Here is a 15,247-nt window from a genome sequence, read left to right as displayed (position 1 = left end):
AGCCGGGAATCGAACCCGCGACCTGCGGGTCAGCAGCCGAGTACCTTAGCCACTAGACCACCGCGGCGGGGCGACTCGCCGGTCTGCTGGGCTCGTTCACGTAAACGCTGTTCAGCTTGCAGCTTACGAACGGCCGGGCGGCCGAACACGTCGACGACAGCGGTTTTAAAAGCGGACCATGTCGGGAAATCAGATGCGTGGTTGTTGTACCACATGCCGGCCACACCCGCGAGATAGAAAAACAGGTTGCCGAGTTTACCTGCCTCGTCCCAATGGTTGGCGACGCTCACGCGTTCGTACATAGCCAGCCAGTCCTCGACGTCGGTGCCATCCGCTCCGGTGAAGACAGGAGGGTCGCGGATGCGGGGGACACCGGGACATGGCGTCGGCGTAGGAGGAAGCGTTTGCTGGGCGGCGTCTTGGTGCATGGTTGGAGGCACGGTACGGGATCGAAGCTCCAAGGGCATCGAATGCGGACCGAAGGTGTTTGAAGGGCAGAGCACTCTCAGCACTCTCCACCAAATTGTTAAGCGGTTTATTGGCGGACACTCAGCGATGATTAACGACAGCGACAGTCAATGCGGGGATCGACTCTCTGCGCGAGCTGCTCTTCTTCTTATGAAAAGGGCGACCCACTAGAAGGCGCTGAGGAGGACGACCCACTGTTCAAAGGCTTTACCACAATATATATAAATATGAAAGTAGATGCGCTTTCACATAACAACTGTTTATTGTGCCGACGTTTCGACAGGAACCCTGTCTTTTTCAAGGCATAATTGAAAAAGACAGGGTTCCTGTCGAAACGTCGGCACAATAAACAGTTGTTATGTGAAAGCGCATCTACTTTCATATTTATAACCTTGCGGCAACCGAAGTTATTCTTCTGCATATAAGCCTTATATATATATATATATATATATATATATATATATATGAGATATAACAGACAGTAATGCCAAGGAATGTACAGGGGAAGTTATTAGAACCAATGGAATGTAGATAAGAAGAAAGAAGAAAGAAAAGTGGATGAAAAAATTACCAACTGTGAGCAGGAATCGAACCTACGACCTTCGAATTACGCGTTCGATGCTCTAACCACTGAGCTATCACAGCGGCCCTCCCTCCATCCACTTTTTTGGGTTTATCTGTGAATTTAGAAGTAGGAGCGACAGTCAGCGCCATCTATAAGCCAAACAACGAGTGTGAAAACACTCTTATGCGCATGTTTGGCGTCACGTAGCACGTGAACTTATTATGAGCGGGTAGCTGATTAATTGTCCCTCTTATACAACCTAAACACACCAAGTCTGCCAGTACGAGACCCTCGTTCAATGAAATAAGGGAGAGAAGTGTATACCTAAGGGCTCGTTTTTCCGTGTTTTAACACAATATTAATGAGATATAACAGACAGTAATGCCAAGGAATGTACAGGGGAAGTTATTAGAACCAATGGAATGTAAATAGGAAGAAAGAAGAAAGAAAAGTGGATGAAAAAATTACCAACTGTGAGCAGGAATCGAACCTACGACCTTCGAATTACGCGTTCGATGCTCTAACCACTGAGCTATTGTGTTAAAACACGGAAAAACGAGCCCTTAGGTATACACTTCTCTCCCTTATATATATATATATATAGATAGATAGATAGATAGATAGATAGATAAATAGATAGACGTTGAAAGTTTTTGCAGTACGCAAAGCAATGCTTCTCGTTTACAAATTGGCAGATACCATGCCTTGTGGGAGTGCGTTTCATGCGAAGCAGACGGCAAGTACTTCTTCATGCCGCATTTTTATTTATTTATTTATTCAAAATACATTACAGGCCCACTGAAGGGCATTGAGTTAAGGGGGCATCAGTATACAAACAAAATAACAACAAAGGAGAAAAGCAGACGAATGTATATATATATATATATATATATATATATATATATATATAACGATTACAAAAATAGAGGTGCAACAGCGTTATACAATATTAGAGTGACACGAAATCAGGTTATCACGAAAAGTTTCACGGCTAGATATGAATACAACATGATCCGGAAGATCGTTCCAATACACGGTGGAGGAATATGAGAGGTGGCTCAACTGCATCCGCCCAATCATACCGGTTTCACGTGCGCCTCGAGCAATTTCCGATGGATGGCGCGCGTGCATGGGGGCCATCATGGGGGCATGGGATTCTGTGTCGGGCTGTCACGGTGGATGGACATGTTTTTTGAGCGCTCCGGATCAACTGCGCAGATAAGTGTTTTTGCATGTTTTGAGCTTGTCTTTATAATTATAAGGCAGCGGTTGAAATCTTCGTAGCACTTATTTTATGGTACGGCTTTTTTGGGGGCCAGTCACCGGGTATTTATTAGTTAGTGCGGGTGAGTGTGTTTGAATGTTTTGTTGTTTTTTTTCTTTTGCCACCCCGTGAATGAGGTGCGCATACATTGAACACGCAAATTTTTGTGGTAGAGTTCAGACTTTCTTTTTTTTTCATAGTGCAGGGCTCGAGTTTAGTAATTATCGAGTATAGGGACAATTGGTGTCAGAAAGACATGGCTAAAAAGACTGTAAAGTGTTCAGGATGTGGAGTGGGTTTGAAAGTGGACCTAAGCGGAGAAGCGGATGGAGAAGAGGCTGACGCGAAGTGTAGGCAATGTGAGGTCGAGGAAAAAATGGAGAAAATGATGGTTGCCCAAAGTGAACTGCTGGTGAGAATCGATGAGCTCGAGACTGCGTGGGCGACAGAGCAAGAGAAAACGAGGGCAATGGGAGAAAGACTGAAGTCCACCGAGGAAGCACTAGCGAAGCTGAACAAAGAAGCGGCCTACGGAGAGAACAGTAGAGAACTAGCAACGAGAACAGTGGAGAAGGAAGAGCAAGCAAGTTTGGAAAAAACAGGTTTAGCCAGTTCAACTGTCGCAAGGCCCAGCTTCAGCGAGGCTGAGAGGGGAGAAAGCAGCCGGCGTCACAGGTGCAAGAAGCCACCAGGTGCAGGACGCTCCAGCTGAAAAGTCACAGCATGTGATAATCGCCGGAACTCGAATTATATCGATGCACAGAAGCCATCAAAGAGAGGGTAAGAGGTGACAAGAGGGTTGCAGTAGGGGCCTTCCCAGGACGCAAGCTGGAAGCATTCATGAGGCAAGCGAGCGCAAAACTCAGAACTACAGCTGATAGACGAAAGCTCGTGATTATTTCAGGTGGTTTGAATGATAATTGAAGTTTTTGCGCACACACACAAGGACACAGAAGAAGGGAACACAAGGACCAGCGCAGGTCTGCGCTGGTCCTTGTGTTCCCTTCTTCTGTGTCCTTGTGTGTGTGCGCAAAAACTTCAATTATGCAGCAGTACCAACTAGCCCGTCTTTCCGTATTATTGCGGTTTGAATGATGTCTTGAATGAAGATACAGCAGGACTAGCAGACACACTGGCGAAAGGCGTCGATGACATGCGCGCCACTTCTCCTAAGGTACAGGTAGTGATATGCACGATACCGGAGGTACCGGTGCGTGATAGCAACCTGCAGAGAGCGGTTGTCAACGCAAACCAAGAGATATGGCGGATGAGTCGAGAGAAAGGTTTTGAGGTGGTGGAAATAAACAGAGAGGTGCATAGGTGGGGTGGTTTTCAACGAGACAGAATTCACTTCGATGGGTGGCTAGGTCATGAGGTGGGCTGGCGACTTGCAGGACGCGCAGTAGCTTTTTTGGGGGGCAAGCGAGCCTTTCGGGGTGCAGGATAGCTAGTAATGAGGAAAACAACCAGGGAGACTCTTCGACAGGTGTTATGGACAGATACGATTCCAAAGTGACACCAATGTCTAAGATAGGTAGAGTCCGGGGCATAAATAGACGTAGCCACGAGCGCCGAGCCCATTCAGACATAGGGTATATTAACATGCAGGGTGGTAGGAACAGGCTGAAGTGGGAAGAGATAGAAGAACAGCTAAGGGAAGAGAGGCCGATGGTATATGGTTTTGTAGAAACACATCTCAGGGACATGGAACAACCTCCGCACAATCTGGACTACGCGTGGGAATATTGTAATAGAACAGAAGGCAGCAGAAAGGGGGGTGGTATTGGGGTATTCATTCATAAAAGTACAGACTGGCAAAGGGTCAAGCAGGAGTGCAAGGAACATTTATGGCTAAAAGGGAAAGTGGCAAGTCAAATGACACTCCTTGGTTTCGTGTACTTGTGGACGGGAGCAAAGGCCAGAGAGGAAAACCAGGCAATGGTAGAGTGTATATCAAAGGACATTCAGGAGCTAGGAAGAGAGTGCGAGATAATTATACTAGGAGACATGAATGCGCACATAGAAGATATAGATGGGTATACCGACCCGACAGCCAAAATGATCACGGATATGTGTGAATGGCTTGATTTGATCATTTGCAACAGTACCGAGAAGTGTGAAGGGCAAATAACATGGGAGGTAGGAAGGCTGCAGTCGACGATAGATTATGCACTGATGTCACATAGGATGTATGATAAGCTCAGGGGAATGCACATAGATGAAGGTGACTCCAGAAGTCTGGGTGGTGATCAAAAACGTATCAACCTAAATTTTGGAAGAGCAGTGAAAGTGGGAGGGAGACAAGATGAGCAACTACAGGAAAATTTTTATTCAGAAAGGCAAACTGAAATAGCCACTGAACAAATTGAGAAAGTAATCACGGAGGATAATAAGACAGTGTGGACATACACTAATCTAATTAGACTCTTTGAGCTAGAGCTTGCTAAGATGCGTAACAAGTCACCCCGGAAAAGAAGACACAAACCCAAAAGTTGGTGGGATGAGGAAGTTAAGAGAGCCATAGCAAAACGTCAGGAAGCCTCTAGGGAACACAGACATGCTAAGCAGCGGGGTGAAAGAAAATGGGAAGCCTTTCTATGCTGTAGAAGGGCTGCATCTCTTCTGATCAATGAAATGATTAGAAGAAAGGGAGCTCAGTGGCTGGCAGAAGTACATAAAAAAGATAGAAAAGCCGCTGCGAAATTTTGGCATAATCTGAACTCCCTAAGAAATGAGATGAGCCTAGAGCAGAGTTTTATAACTACAGCCCAAGGTGCCAGGCTAGAAGGGGACGAAGCTATTGAATATATAAGAACAAGGGTGAGAGAAAAATTTCAACAAAGAAGTACTTTATGCACCACAATAGACAAGGACGAATCAAGTGGTGCAATGGCTCCATTTTCACAACGAGAGTGGGAAAGGGCTGAGAAAAGGGTTCCTAGTAGTACATCAACAGGCCCAGATGGCATTCCAATTAGGCTGATAAAGACATTAGGTCCGAAGTCTAAGCAGGCTTTGAGAGAGGCAGCGAGCAAAATAATAATCGATAGTGAAGTTCCCGATGGATGGAAACTTAGCAGGATGAGCATGATCTATAAAGGAAAGGGCGACAAAGCTGACATAAACAACTACCGTCCTATAACAGTGACATCAGTGGTCTACAGGCTGGCGATGCAGATTATAAGGGAAAGACTGCAGGCGTGGATAGAGGATGAGAAGGTGCTGGGGGAACTGCAGAATGAATTTCGGAAACACAGGAGGTTGGAAGACAATCTGTTCTCACTCACGCAGTGCATCAAAATAGCAGAAAAGGAACACAGGCCCCTGTGGCTAGCATTATTGAATATCAAGGGAGCGTACGATAGCGTGGTTCAAGAGGAATTGTGGGGAATACTGGACACACTAGGCGTGGAACTTGTAGTCACTAATTTTTTAAAGGGTATCTATAAAGGTAACAAGGTAGTTATAAAGTGGGAAAAACAGGTATCCTAGCCGTCAGAGGTAAAACGGGGGCTTAGGCAGGGGTGCCCCCTGTCACCCTTATTATTCATGATGTACCTACAAGGATTAGAGGCAAAATTAGAAGGAAGTGGGCTGGGCTTCAACCTCTCTTTAGTCAAACAAGGAAAACTTATTGATCAGGCACTAACACCATTAATGAACGCAGATGATATAGTGCTAATGGCCAACAACAAGGAAGATTTGCAGAGATCGATGGACATCTGCGGTAATGAGGGAGATAGGTTAGATTTTAGATTCAGTAAGGAAAAATCAGCAGTCATGATTTCCAATGACAACGAACGTAGTGAGCTTATGATACAGAAGGTCACGCTAGAGATAACAGATAAATACAAATATCTGGGCGTATGGATAAGCAATGGGACCGAGTACCTGAGGGAACACGAAATATACGTGACGACTAAAAGTAACAGGAATGCAGCAGTGATGAAAAATAGGGCACTGTGGAATTACAATAGGTATGATGTTGTGAGAGGAATATGGAAAGGGGTCATGGTTCCTGGGCTGACGTTCGGCAATGCGGTCTTGCGCATGAGGTCAGAAGTTCAAGCAAGATTAGAAATTAAGAAACGTGGAATAGGTAGGCTTGCCTTAGGAGCTCATGTGAATACACCAAATCAGGGAGTACAAAGTGATATGAGATGGACATCATTTGAGGGCAGGGAAGCTAGCAGCAAGATAAAATTTGAGAAGCGATTGAGAGAAATGAAGGAGGAGCGTTGGGCTAGGAAGGTTTTCAGCTACTTGTACATGAAGAATGTCGATACAAAATGGAGGAAGCGAACCAGGAAGTTGACTGATAAATACTTAGAAAACAGCAGGTGGCCAAACCAAAAAGAACTATCGGTTAAGAAGAAAGTGAAGGAAACGGAGACTGGCATGTGGAAAATGGGCATGATTAAGAAGTCTGCACTAGAGATCTATCAAACTTTTAAGGAGGAAATTGCCAAGGAAAGGATCTATGATAATGCTCGGGGTAGTTCTCTACTGTTTGAGGCAAGGACGGGAGTACTGCGAACCAATACATATCAGGCCAAATACAAAGGGGTAGACACAGTATGCAGTGCGTGTGGAAAGGAAGAAGAAACTGCCGAACACTTCATAATGTTCTGTAAAGGGCTTTACCCTATAGTTCAGGATGATGGCGCAGAGTTTTTCAAAGCACTGGGGTTAAGGGACCGGGAGGGCAAAATAGACTTTAAGCAAGTAGACTTAACTAGAAGGAGGTTATCTGATTGGTGGCTAAAGTCAAGGCACGAGTGAAAATTAAACTCTTCACTGCAAATTACGAATCCTCAAACTCACTTTTTAAGGAAGAAAAATAAATATAGTTTTGGGTTCATTAAGTATTACGGCTTGGTGGCGCTAGCCACCGCCCGATCTAAAGGGTACAGCCATATCCGTCCATCCATCCATCCATCCATCCATCCATCCATCCATCCATCCATCCATCCATCCATCCATCCATCCATCCGTCCGTCCGTCCGTCCGTCCGTCCGTCCGTCCGTCCGTCCATCCATCCATCCATCCATCCATCCATCCATCCATCCATCCATCCATCCATCCATCCATCCATCCATCCATCCATCCATCCATCCATCCATCCATCCATCCATCCATCCATCCATCCATCGGATCTGGCTGTCACGGTGGATGGACGTGTTTTTTGAACGCTCCGGATCAACTGCGCAGATAAGTGTTTTTGCATGTTTTGAGCTTGTCTTTATAATTATAAGGCAGCGGTTGAAATCTTCGTAGCACTTATTTTATGGTACGGCTTTTTTGGGGGCCAGTCACCAGGTATTTATTAGTTAGTGCGGGTGTGTGTGTTTGAATGTTTTGTTGTTTTTTTTCTTTTGCCACCCCGTAGGGGAGGTGCGCGTACATTGAACACGCAAATTATTGTAGTAGAGCTTAGAAGTTCTTTTTTTCGTAGTGCAGGGCTCGAGTTTAGTAATTATCGAGTATAGGGACAATTGGTGTCAGAAAGACATGGTTAAAAAGACTGTAAAGTGTTCGGGATGTGGAGTGGGTTTGAAAGTGGACCCAAGCATAGAAGTGGATGGAGAAGAGGCTGACGCGAAGTGTAGGCAATGTGAGGTCGAGGAAAAAATGGAGAAAAGGATGGTTGCCCAGAGTGAACTGCTGATGAGAATCACCGAGGTCGAGACTGCGTTGGCGACAGAGCAAGAGAAAACGAGGGCAATGGGAGAAAGACTGAAGTCCGCCGAGGGAGCACTAGCGAAGCTGAACAAAGAAGCGGCCTACGGAAAAAACAGTAGGGAACCGGCAACCAGAACGGTGGAGAAGGAAGAGCAAGCAAGTTTGAAAAAAAAAACAGGTTTAGCCGGTTCAATTTTCACAAGGCCGAGCTTCAGCGAGGTAGTGGTGGGGCTGGGTGGGGACAAAGCAGCCGGCGTCAAAGGTGCAAGTAGCCCCCAGGTGCCGGACGCTCCAGCTGAAAAGTCACAGCATGTGATAATCGCCGGGGACTCGAATTTAAATCGATGCACAGAAGCCATCAAAGAGAGGGTAAGAGGTGACAAGAGGGTTGCAGTAGGGGCGTTCCCAGGACGCAAGCTGCAAGCAGTCATGAGGCAAGCGAGCGCAAAACTCAAAACTACAGCTGATAGACGAAACCTCGTGATAATTTCAGGCGGTTTATACGATGTCTTAAAAAGATACAGCAGAACTAGCAACCACACTGGCGAAAGGCTTCGATGACATGCGCGCCACTTCTCCTAAAGTACAGGTAGTGATATGCACGATACCGGAAGTACCGGTGCGTGATAGCAACCTGCAAAAAGCGGTTGTCAACGCAAACCAAGAGATATGGCGGATGAGTCGAGAGAAGGGCTTTGAGGTGGTGGAAATAAACAGAGAGGTGCGTATGTGGTGTGGTTTTCAACGAGACAGAATTCATTTTGATGGGCGGCTAGGTCATGAGGTAGGTTGGCGACTTGCAGGACGTGCAGTAGCTTTTTTGGGGGGTGCAGAATAGCTAGTAACGAGAAAAACAACCAGAGAGACTCTTCGACAGGTGGTATGGACATATACGATTCCAAAGTGGCACCAATATCTAAGATAGGTAGAGTCCGGGGCATAAATAGACGTAGCCACGAGCGCCGAGCTAATTCAGACGTAGGGTATATTAACATGCAGGGTGCTAGGAACAGGCTTAAGTGGGAAGAGATAGAAGAACAGCTAAGGGAAGAGAGGCCGATGGTTTACGGTTTTGTAGAAACACATCTCAGGGACATAGAAGTGTGGCAGCTTGGGCTAGTTGGTATGGACATGGAACAACCTCCGAACAATCCGGACTACGCGTGGGAATATTGTAATAGAACAGAAGGCAGCAGAAAGGGGGGTGGTATTGGGGCATTCATTCATAAAAGTACAGGCTGGGAAAGCAGGAGTGCAAGGAACATTTATGAACAGAATCGAAAGTTGGGCTAGTTGGATATGCATGGTATAACTATCAGTTAAAGCGCACGAAAAAAACAGACATGAAGAGAGGACAAGCGCTTTCTCGCAACTAAACTGTTTATTAGAAACGGCGGAATATATATATATATATATAGGCAACTGAAAAACACGACGCATGCGTGTGCAGGCAAAAAAAGTACATTAGTGGTACATCAAGAACACATGGTAAAAGAAGACAGATTATCTCGGAACATAATCAAGAAAAACAAACTCTTTATCGTGCAGCAAAACAGAAGGCTGGCTGACGCATTGTTCCCCTCTTTTTCTTATGTGAAACGCTTCTGTCAACTCACGAGTTAATTTATTATTTGACCGAAAAACCACTTCAGTATCCTGAAAAAGAGGGTAACAACCCTCTAGAGTTACTTTCTAGAGTTACTTTCTAGAGTTACCTTTCTAGAGTTTCTTAGCTGCTACCTGAAGTCAACTTTTGTGGCTTGGAGGGGCAATCTTTTTGTCCAGAGATCAGGGATTTGCATAGGCTCTTCAGTAGCTCCGATCTTAAGCGAAATATTTCTCGGAAAAATTGATGTAGCACTTCAAAATAATTTTTCAGGACTCCCGGTTCGCGTATTCAGATACGTCGTCGATTTTCATGTGTTCAGTACGTCCTCAGATTTTATGCGAGATGTTGTGAATATTGTCAAGATTTTTAAGGTAACAGGCAAGAAACTAAACTTTTCTTTTAAATTGCCGCAACTAAATCAACTGGAATTTCTAGATCTCAACTTGGTCTTTGAACCCCAGCATGTTTGCTGGTTTTATTGTCCTAGATACGTAAAGCGTATACTCAATTACAGGTCGAGCCACTCTAAGCTGGTGAAGAGAGGTATCGTTACTACGAGTTTGGGTTTTGCTCTAAAAAAGTCCTGTCAACACAGAATGAAAATGAGCTTTCATAGTCAAGTAAAGAAACTAGTAGAAGCAGGGTATCCCAATGATGTCATCACGTCTGTTTGTAACAACATGATTAAGAAACTTAAATTTGAAGGGAATCACTCGGAGCGTCGTGAAGAGAGCAGAAAAGGTAGGAGGATATCAGTGATTCCTTACCTTCATAAAACTTCACATGAACTTAAGCAATTAACTAATAGATATAAAGTCGATGTGCTTTTTTCAGCCAAAGGCAAACTGCAGTCTATTTGTTCACGCATGCGCAAAGAGTTTCCGCAATGTCACATGAAACACAGCAAAAAGTTCGTGGAATGCGCAATGGGCGTTGTTTACATGACTCCTTTTAGCTGTGGTAAAGTGTATATCGGTCAGTCGGGAAGATGCGTCAATGTTCGTCTCAGAGAGCACGATTCTTCCTTGAAATCTGTGGGTGCATCGCATTTTGTGGCTCATTGCAGAGAGTTCGGTTGTTACCCTCTTTTTCAGGATACTGAAGTGGTTTTTCGGTCAAATAATAAATTAACTCGTGAGTTGACAGAAGCGTTTCACATAAGAAAAAGAGGGGAACAATGCTTCAGCCAGCCTTCTGTTTTGCTGCACGATAAAGAGTTTGTTTTTCTTGATTATGTTCCGAGATAATCTGTCTTCTTTTACCATGTGTTCTTGATGTGCCACTGATGTACTTTTTTTTGCCTGCACACGCATGCGTCGTGTTTTTCAGTTGCCTGTATATATATTCCGCCCTTTCTCATAAACAGTTTAGTTGCGAGAAAGCGCTTGTCCTTTCTTCATGTCTGTTTTTTTCGTGCGCTTTAACTGATAGTTATACCATGCATATCCAACTAGCCCAACTTTCGATTCTGTTGCAATTCATTTCTAGTACCCAGGGCACTAATTCTTTTCCTCACCTCAATGTATCGGACCCGGCCACGCTGGCTTCAATGATTGCCGTATGGATTTGCAAGGCAAGAGTGGCATCTTGGCACATTCGCTATGGAACCTGTCCTCCCGATCTTCAAGCCATGTGTGGATGGTTTCTTCCCTCCGTCAGGCATTCAAGAAGAATGTGCCGAATTCGGTGGTCCGAATCGCTCTGGCAAGTAAGGAGATACAAGGACTGGTTGAAGGTGTCGGCAAGCTTAATTCATGGTACTAGCTGGCAGCCGTTCTACAGGGACTGGTGCCGCACTAGCAACGACACGTCCGAGTATCTCTGGCGACAAGTTCTTCCACTACTTCCAAAGAGCAAGAAGTCGGTTGCGCGAGCTGGAAAAGTGTTGAACCTCAGCGCCACAACAATTCCTGACAAGCACCTTGATGTTCTTGGTCTTGGTCCCAAGTTTCGTTTCGAGCCGTCACTCAAGCGGGTGGACAAGTTGGTGTTAGCACGGTCCATTTCCAGGCAAGTGGTGGAAGAGGAGTGACCCAGATGCATTTCGGAGTGTGGGGATGCCATTGTTAAGACTGAGACGAACGCACAGTGTAGGGACAGAGTTCGCCCAATTTGTAAGTTTTTGGCAGGTAACAAACTATGACTTGTTGTAGCTGACAAGGAAGGTTTCTTTGTTGTTATGGATGAGGGAAACTTTTCAGAGAAGGCCGTGAAAGCACTCGACAAGAACTTTGTGCCTGCAAATTGCAAGAGTTCAAAAGTAAAGAAAAATGCTTGTTCTTTGCTCTCTGACATGAATTTTGAGCGGTTAGCTTCTGAGGTGAAATCTGCTAAGCGATCTGAACTTGATATATTTTTTTCGGTCAAAACACACAAACCAGAAATGCCTTTTAGAGCGATTGTGTCCGAAAGAGACACGTGGCAAAGTGTTGTTTCTAGATACCTGCAAAGCTGTTAAGAAACTCTTGCTATTCCGGATCCTTATCGTGTCCGTAATTCAGAAGAGGTGGTACAGTTTCTGAGCACCAATAGTTTTAGCAATTGTAGGGCTTTTAGCATAGACATTGAGGACTTGTACTATTCGACACCTCAAGATGAGCTGATGGCAAGTGTTCAAGGCTGCATCGTGCAAGATAATGATGAATTGTCTTTCAGCCTGAAGTGTGGAACTTCTATATCCAGTTTTCTAGAGTTACTTAGCTGCTACCTGAAGTCAACTTTTGTGGTTTGGAGGGGCAATCTTTTTGTCCAGAGATCAGGGATTTGCATAGGCTCTTCAGTAGCTCCGATCTTAAGCGAAATTTTTTCTCAGAAAAATTGATGTAGCACTTCAAAATCATTTTTCAGGACTCCCGGTTCGCGTATTCAGATACGTCGACGATTTTCTTGTGTTCACTACGTCCTCAGATTTTATGCGAGATGTTGTGAATATTGTCAAGATTTTTAAGGAAACAGGCAAGAAACTAAACTTTTCTTTTGAATTGCCGCGACTAAATCAACTGCAATTTCTAGATCTAAACTTGGTCTTTGAACCCCAGCATGTTTGCTGATTTTATTGTCCCAGATCCGTAAAGCCTATACTCAATTACAGGTCGAGCCACTCTAAGCTGGTGAAGAGAGGTATCGTTACTACGAGTTTGGGTTTTGCTCTAAAAAAGTCCTGTCAACACAGAATGAAACTGAGCTTTCATACTCAAGTAAAGAAACTAGTAGAAGCAGGGTATCCTAATGATGTCATCACGTCAGTTTGTAACAACATGATTAAGAAACTTAAATTTGAAGGGAGCCACTCGGAACGTCGTGAAGAGAGCAGAAAAGGTAGGAGGATATCAGTGATTCCTTACCTTCATAAGACTTCACATGAACTTAAGCAATTAGCTAATAGATATAAAGTCGATGTGCTTTTCTCAGCCAAAGGCAAACTGCAGTCTATTTGTTCACGCATGCGCAAAGAGTTTCCGCAATGTCACATGAAACACAGCAAAAAGTTCGTGGAATGCGCAATGGGCGTTGTATACATGACTCCTTTTAGCTGTGGTAAAGTGTATATCGGTCAGTCGGGAAGATGCGTCAATGTTCGTCTCAGAGAGCACAATTCTTCCTTGAAATCTGTGGGTGCATCGCATCTTGGGGCTCATTGCAGAGAGGGCGGTTGTTACCCTCTTTTTCAGGATACTGAAGTGGTTTTTCGGTCAAATAATAAATTAACTCGTGATTTGACAGAAGCGTTTCACATAAGAAAAAGAGGGGAACAATGCGTCAGCCAGCCTTCTGTTTTGCTGCACGATAAAGAGTTTGTTTTTCTTGATTATATTTCGAGATAATCTGTCTTCTTTTACCATGTGTTCTTGATGTGCCACTGATGTACTTTTTTTGCCTGCACACGCATGCGTCGTGTTTTTCAGTTGCCTGTATATATATTCCGCCCTTTCTAACAAACAGTTTAGTTGCGAGAAAGCGCTTGTCCTCTCTTCATGTCTGTTTTTTTCGTTCGCTTTAACTGATAGTTACACCAAACATTTATGACTAAAAGGGAAAGTGGCAGGTCAATTGACACTCCTTGGTTTCGTGTACTTGTGGACGGGAGCAAAGGCCAGAGAGGAAAACCAGGCAATGGTAGAGTGTATATCAAAGGACATTCAGGAGTCAGGAAGAGAGTGCGAGATAGTTATACTAGGAGACATGAATGCGCACATAGAAGATGTAGATGGGTATACCGACCCGACAGGCAAAATCATTTTCCACGAAGAAGCCGAAACAGAGATTCACACGGACGCAAGCAATTTGGGACTAGGCGCCGTCCTTGTGCAGCTGCGAAACGAAGAGGAAAGAGTGGTCGCATACGCTAGTCGCACTCTATCGAGAGCTGAAATAAATTATTCGGCGACGGAAAAAGAATGTCTGGCGGTAATATGGGCCATACAGAAATTCCGACCGTACTTATATGGTAGACCATTTCGAGCAGTGAGCGACCATCACTCGTTGTGCTGGCTCGCAGGCTAAAAGGACCCTTCTGGGCGACTTGCTAGATGGAGCCTCGGGTTGCAAGAATACGACGTAACAGTCGTATACAAGTCGGGTCGCAAGCACAGTGATGCTGATTGCCTGTCACGCGCACCAATGGAATCTGCACCCGTGGAAGATGGAGACGACTTTCCGTTTCTCAGGGCCGTCAGCACCGCAGACATGACTGAATATCAGCGATCTGACGCGGAGTTGCTTAAACTGATCAAGCATCTGGAAGGGCAACCCGTGCGTGTTCCTCGAGTTTTCATCCGGGGATTGTCCTCGTACCTCATGAGAAATAACGTTTTATACAAGAGAAACTTCGAGCACAGCAAGGAGAAACTTCTACTCGTCGTTCCTTCGGCCTTGCGACCCGAAATCCTGGAAGCCTGCCGCGATGACCCAGCAGCAGGACATCTCGGAGTGAGTAGAACATTGGCTCGCATCCGCACCAATTACTACTGGCCAAAGTTACTGGATGCTGTACAGCATTATGTAAGGACATGTAGAGATTGCCAGAGACCCAAACGCCTCCATTGAAACCTGCAGGATTTCTCCAACCAATCGAACCATCTGAGTCTCCGTTTGAACAAGTAGGAATGGATCTACTTGGTCCATTTCCTACGTCATCAATGGCCAACTGATGGATAGCAGTGGCGACAGACTACTTAACCCGGTATGCCGAGAAAGCCTCTCTCACCAGGGCCACGGCAATAGAAGTAGCTGAATTTTTCGTCACTAACATTGTACTACGGCATGGTGCCCCAAAGGTGGTTATCACGGATCGAGGAACTGCATTCACAGCCAATCTGACGCAGTCCATTATGAAACTTACCCACACAAGTCATAGGAAAACAACGGCTTACCACCCCCAAACGAATGGGCTAACCGAGCGACTCAACAAACTCTAACCGATATGTTGTCCATTTACGTTGACTTGGAGCACCATACGTGGGACAAGATACTACCGTACGCCACTTTCGCTTACAATACTGCTGTGCAGGAGACTACTAAAGTGACGCCATTCCAGCTAGTCTATGGTCGAGTAGTTACCACACTATTAGATGCAATGCTGCGTGTAGGGGACAATACAGAGCACAAGCCTGACATCAGCGAATTCATTCAGCCAGCCGAAGAAGCACGGCAGTTGGCG

The 15,247-nt window shown here is 45.1% G+C and overlaps 1 long non-coding RNA gene and 1 other non-coding gene across 2 annotated transcripts in view; both read right to left on the bottom strand.

Moving 5' to 3' along the window:
• LOC142784421 (uncharacterized) overlaps positions 1–15,247 on the bottom strand; it is a 161,487-nt gene that overhangs the window by 8,516 nt on the left and 137,724 nt on the right. The window lies entirely within an intron of this gene.
• Positions 1,041–1,113, bottom strand: TRNAT-CGU (transfer RNA threonine (anticodon CGU)). The gene has a single exon. It is a non-coding gene; the product is annotated as a tRNA-Thr (tRNA).

The sequence above is a fragment of the Rhipicephalus microplus genome, unplaced genomic scaffold (assembly GCF_043290135.1).
Source record: "Rhipicephalus microplus isolate Deutch F79 unplaced genomic scaffold, USDA_Rmic scaffold_14, whole genome shotgun sequence".
NCBI classification, from domain to species: Eukaryota; Metazoa; Arthropoda; class Arachnida; order Ixodida; family Ixodidae; genus Rhipicephalus; species Rhipicephalus microplus.
The sequence above is the reverse complement of the archived record's forward strand: the minus strand, read 5'-3'. Positions and strand labels throughout refer to the sequence as shown.